The 6,000-nt window shown below is 50.8% G+C and overlaps 1 pseudogene; it reads left to right on the top strand.

Annotated features, from left to right (window-relative positions):
- Positions 1-2,983: 2,983 nt before the first annotated feature.
- Positions 2,984-6,000, top strand: part of LOC135538185 (ADP-ribosylation factor-like protein 13B) — a 5,017-nt pseudogene continuing 2,000 nt past the window's right edge.

The raw sequence follows: 6,000 nt of genomic DNA, 5'->3' as shown, positions 1-6,000 counted from the left end.
TCACTACACCCACAATAACATTGCTAAATATGTGTTTGGATCAATAACATCTGTTAAATATGGACCAATAACATCTGCTAAATATGGACCAATAACATCTGTTAAATATGTGTATGGACCAATAACATCTGCTAAGTATGTGGACCAATATGTGTATGGACCACAGGTGACACTCACCTGTGTGGGAGGCTACACGGGCGCGGCAGCCATGTTGTTTCCTCCTGGATGCTCTACAGGCTCCACTGTGTTGAGGTGAAGGTACTTCCCTGTTCGTTACCACCTGCTGTCTAGTCCTGTGAGTCAGCCTGGCCTCAGTGGCCTGGGATGCATCCTAAAAGGCTCCCGAGTCAGGACTTTGGTCCCGTAGGGCTTTGTTCAAAGTAGTGCACTATATAGGGAATAGGGTGTCATTTGGGCCCTCACACCTGGAATTAAGTGGTGTAGGACAGGTTTAAAGGACAGGACTCTAGGTGTGTATCAGAAGTGGTATAGGACAGGTTTAAGGACTAGGTGTGGTATCAGAAGTGGTATAGGACAGGTTTAAGGACAGGACTCTAGTTGTGGTATCAGAAGTGGTATAGGACAGGTTTAAGGACAGGACTCTAGTTGTTGTATCAGAAGTGGTATAGGACAGGTTTCCAGGACAGGACTCTAGGGGACAGGTTTCAGGACAGGACTAGGTGTGGTATCAGAAGTGGTATAGGACAGGTTTCAGGACAGGACTCTAGGTGTTGTATCAGAAGTGGTATATTTAAGGACAGGACTAGATGTTGTATCAGAAGTGGTATAGGACAGGACTAAGGACTAGGTGTTGTATCAGAAGTGGTATAGGACAGGTTTCAGGACAGGACTCTAGGTGTTGTATCAGAAGTGGTATAGGACAGGTTTAAGGACAGGACTAGGTGTTGTATCAGAAGTGGTATAGGACAGGTTTAAGGACTAGGTGTTGTATCAGAAGTGGTATAGGACAGGTTTAAGGACAGGACTAGATGTTGTATCAGAAGTGGTATAGGACAGGTTTAAGGACAGGACTAGGTGTTGTATCAGAAGTGGTATGGGACAGGTTTAAGGACAGGACTCTAGATGTATTGGTATGGGACAGGTTTAAGGACATTGGTATAGGACAGGTTTAAGGACTAGGTGTTGTATCAGAAGTGGTATAGGACAGGTTTAAGGACAGGACTCTAGGTATTGTATTGTATTTAAGAAAGAGCGTCGGTGAGGTGAGACATTGACCCTCTGACGCTAAACAGACAAGAGTATCGTGAGAACACGTGTCCCGCTGTAGAGAGATTTAAGGAAATCCCTAGCTAATCCCGCTGCTCTCTGGGCCTGTAGAGTGGGGGGGGGGGGGGTTATGAAGTGTGTGTTTGTGAGACGTGTTTTCTATCAGGGTGGCGTACTGTATATTTCGGATGACATGTTGTGGTTACTAGTTGGTGTCCCTGATGTCCGTCTGGTCACTGCTCTCTGGGTCTGTAGAGCGGGGGGTGTTGTGGTCAGTGCTCTCTGGGTCTGTAGAGTGGGGGTGTTCTGGTCAGTGCTCTCTGGGTCTGTAGAGTGGGGGTGTTGTGGTCAGTGCTCTCTGGGTCTGTAGAGTGGGGGTGTTCTGGTCAGTGCTCAGTGCTCTCTGGGTCTGTAGAGTGGGGGTGTTGTGGTCAGTGCTCTCTGGGTCTGTAGTGGGGGTGTTCTGGTCAGTGCTCTCTGGGTCTGTAGTTGTGGTCAGTGCTCTCTGGGTCTGTAGAGTGGGGGTGTTCTGGTCAGTGCTCTCTGGGTCTGTAGAGTGGGGGTGTTCTGGTCAGTGCTCTCTGGGTCTGTAGAGTGGGGGGTGTTCTGGTCAGTGCTCTCTGGGTCTGTAGAGTGGGGGTGTTGTGGTCAGTGCTCTCTGGGTCTGTAGAGTGGGGGTGTTCTGGTCAGTGCTCTCTGGGTCTGTAGAGTGGGGGGTGTTGTGGTCAGTGCTCTCTGGGTCTGTAGAGTGGGGGCTGTTCTGGTCAGTGCTCTCTGGGTCTGTAGAGTGGGGGTGTTCTGGTCAGTGCTCTCTGGGTCTGTAGAGCGGGGCTGTTGTGGTCAGTGCTCTCTGGGTCTGTAGAGTGGGGGTGTTGTGGTCAGTGCTCTCTGGGTCTGTAGAGTGGGGGTGTTGTGGTCAGTGCTCTGTGGGTCTGTAGAGTGGGGGTGTTGTGGTCAGTGCTCTCTGGGTCTGTAGAGTGGGGTGTTCTGGTCAGTGTCTGTAGTGGGGGTGTTCTGGTCAGTGCTCTCTGGGTCTGTAGAGTGGGGCTGTTCTGGTCAGTGCTCTCTGGGTCTGTAGAGTGGGGGTGTTCTGGTCAGTGCTCTCTGGGTCTGTAGAGCGGGGGTGTTGTGGTCAGTGCTCTCTGGGTCTGTAGAGTGGGGGTGTTCTGGTCAGTGCTCTCTGGGTCTGTAGAGTGGGGCTGTTCTGGTCAGTGCTCTCTGGGTCTGTAGAGTGGGGCTGTTCTGGTCAGTGCTCTCTGGGTCTGTAGAGTGGGGGTGTTCTGGTCAGTGCTCTCTGGGTCTGTAGAGCGGGGCTGTTCTGGTCAGTGCTCTCTGGGTCTGTAGAGTGGGGTGTTCTGGTCAGTGCTCTCTGGGTCTGTAGACGGGGCTGTTCTGGTCAGTGCTCTCTGGGTCTGTAGAGCGGGGCTGTTCTGTCCAGTGCTCTCTGGGTCTGTGGGTGGGGGTGTTGTGGTCAGTGCTCTCTGGGTCTGTAGAGTGGGGCTGTTGTGGTCAGTGCTCTCTGGGTCTGTAGAGTGGGGGTGTTCTGGTCAGTGCTCTCTGGGTCTGTAGAGTGGGGCTGTTGTGGTCAGTGCTCTCTGGGTCTGTAGAGTGGGGGCTGGTCTGGTCAGTGCTCTCTGGGTCTGTAGAGTGGGGCTGTTCTGGTCAGTGCTCTCTGGGTCTGTAGAGTGGGGGTGTTGTGGTCAGTGCTCTGTGGGTCTGTAGAGTGGGGGGTGTTCTGGTCAGTGCTCTCTGGGTCTGTAGAGTGGGGCTGTTCTGGTCAGTGCTCTCTGGGTCTGTAGAGTGGGGGTGTTCTGGTCAGTGCTCTCTGGGTCTGTAGAGTGGGGCTGTTCTGGTCAGTGCTCTCTGGGTCTGTAGAGCGGGGCTGTTCTGGTCAGTGCTCTCTGGACTGGGTGAAGCTCCCAGATGAAGTCCTCCTGGCTCCAGAGGACTGTCCACTGGATAGTGGGCTGGAAGTCCATACGGAGGAAGAGCCGCAGGCAAGTCTTCCTACATGTTGATGGAGGGGGGTGTGTGTTGTCAGAATGTGTGTGTGTGTGTGTGTTGTCAGAATGTGAGTGTGAGTGTGTGTTGTCAGAATGTGAGTGTGTGTGTGTGTGTGTGTGTGTGTGTTGTCAGAATGTGAGTGTGTGTGTGTGTTGTCAGAATGTGAGTGTGTGTGTGTGTTGTCGGAATGTGAGTGTGTGTGGTTTGTTTCTGTAAGCTTGTTGTTATTGGTTGTTTCCATGTGGAGGGTAGACATGTTTATTTGGTCAGCTGGTGTGTGTCTTTGTGTGTGTGTCTGTGTTTTGTGGAAGTGTGTGTTTTGATGGAGGCGAGGTGTGTGTGTTTTTTTTCTAACAAGAATGATGACTGGGTGACCTTTTTATGCAATTTGACTATTTTCATACGGTGACACAGAGGCTTTAAAGGACAGGACTCTAGATGTTGTATCAGAAGGGTGGTTAGGATCTGGGCCGATTCATTGGAAGGTGAATGAATGACGGACGATAGTTCTAACATCCACCTCCCTTTAAAGGAATGCTTTGAGGTGTTCGATGAGTCTGTTGACTCTGCATCGCTGTCTGTGTACATCTATAGATCAACCTTGCTGTTCACCTTGATTATGGACAGAGTGCTGACTCACCCAATCTGTGGTAATGTCCCTGTGGTGTTAGCCCTGGGCAGCCTAAGGTGGGGAGGGGGAGCTGTATTAGTGACCTGGGCTGCTGGCTAAGCCTCTTACAGTTACCACCTTAACCAGTAGCATCTGAAGGACAGGGTGAGGTGAGGCGGGAGTCACTCTGTCTGAGCTCTAAACCTGTCCTGAGTAAGTCACTCTGTCTGAGCTCTAAACCTGTCCTAGTGTGAGTCACTCTGTCTGAGCTCTAAACCTGTCCTAGTGTGAGTCACTCTGTCACAGCTCCTAAACCTGTCCTAGTGTGAGTCACTCTGTCTGAGCTCTAAACCTGTCCTAGTGTGAGTCACTCTGTCTGAGCTCTAAACCTGTCCTAGTGTGAGTCACTCTGTCCCCAGGCTCTAAACCTGTCAGTGTGAGTCACTCTGTCTGAGCTCTAAACCTGTCCTAGTGTGAGTCACTCTGTCTGAGCTCTAAACCTGTCCTAGTGTGAGTCACTCTGTCTGAGCTCTAAACCTGTCCTAGTGTGAGTCACTCTGTCTGAGCTCTAAACCTGTCCTAGTGTGTTACTGTCTGAGCTCTAAACCTGTCCTAGTGTGAGTCACTCTGTCTGAGCTCTAAACCTGTCCTAGTGTGAGTCCTCTGTCTGAGCTCTAAACCTGTCCCTGTGTGAGTCACTCTGCCTGAGCTCTAAACCTGTCCTAGTGTGAGTCACTCTGTCTGAGCTCTAAACCTGTCCTAGTGTGAGTCCTCTGAGCTCTAAACCTGTCTAGTGTGAGTCACTCTGTCTGAGCTCTAAACCTGTCTAGTGTGAGTCACTCTGTCTTGAGCTCTAAACCTGTCTAGTGTGAGTCACTCTGTCTGAGCTCTGATGCGTTAGGCTAATATCAGATTATTCATCGTTTCTGTGGGAACTGGCGTTGAATGTTCAATTTTTTTCTTTGGAAGTGGCTCAAGCTATAAAATCATTATTTATTTATTTAACCTTTTATTTAACTAGGCAAGTCAGTTAAGAACAAATTCTTATTTTCAGCCAAGCGGCCTATGAACAGTGTTCAGGGCAGAGCGACCCGAATTTTACCTTGTCAGCTTGGGGGATTTGATCTTGCAACCTTTCGGTTACTGGCCCAATGCTCTAACCACTAGTCTACCTGCCTCCTCTACAATCAAACCACTAGGCTACCTGCCTCCTCTACACTCTAACCACTAGGCGACCTGCCACCTCTACACTCTAACCACTAGGCTACCTGCCACCTTTACACTCTAACCACTAGGCTACCTGCCTCCTCTACACTCTAACCACTAGGCTACCTGCCTCCTCTACACTCTAACCACTAGGCTACCTGCCTCCTCTACACTCTAACCACTAGGCTACCTGCCTCCTCTACACTCTAACCACTAGGCTACCTGCCTCCTCTACACTCTAACCACTAGGCTACCTGCCTCCTCTACACTCTAACCACTAGGCTACCTGCCACCTTTACACTCTAACCACTAGGCTACCTGCCTCCTCTACACTCTAACCACTAGGCTACCTGCCTCCTCTACACTCTAACCACTAGGCTACCTGCCTCCTCTACACTCTAACCACTAGGCTACCTGCCTCCTCTACACTCTAACCACTAGGCTACCTGCCTCCTCTACACTCTAACCACTAGGCTACCTGCCTCCTCTACACTCTAACCACTAGGCTACCTGCCTCCTCTACACTCTAACCACTAGGCTACCTGCCTCCTCTACACTCTAACCACTAGGCTACCTGCCTCCTCTACACTCTAACCACTAGGCTACCTGCCTCCTCTACATTCTAACCACTAGGCTACCTGCCTCCTCTACACTCTAACCACTAGGCTACCTGCCTCCTCTACACTCTAACCACTAGGCTACCTGCCTCCTCTACACTCTAACCACTAGGCTACCTGCCGTCCCTACACACTAACCACTAGGCTACCTGCCGTCCCTACACTCTAACCACCAGGCTACCTGCCTCCTCTACACTCTAACCACTAGACTTCCTGCCTCCTCTACACTCTAACCACTAGGCTACCTGCCTCCTCTACACTCTAACCACTAGGCTACCTGCCGCCCCGAATAGAGAGCAATGTGTCTTGCTCTCTATCCTTTATGGAAGGGACACG

The sequence above is a fragment of the Oncorhynchus masou genome, unplaced genomic scaffold (assembly GCF_036934945.1).
Source record: "Oncorhynchus masou masou isolate Uvic2021 unplaced genomic scaffold, UVic_Omas_1.1 unplaced_scaffold_9279, whole genome shotgun sequence".
Lineage (NCBI taxonomy): Eukaryota > Metazoa > Chordata > Actinopteri > Salmoniformes > Salmonidae > Oncorhynchus > Oncorhynchus masou.
Note: the sequence above shows the minus strand (reverse complement) of the source record. Positions and strands in the feature narration are given on the sequence as shown.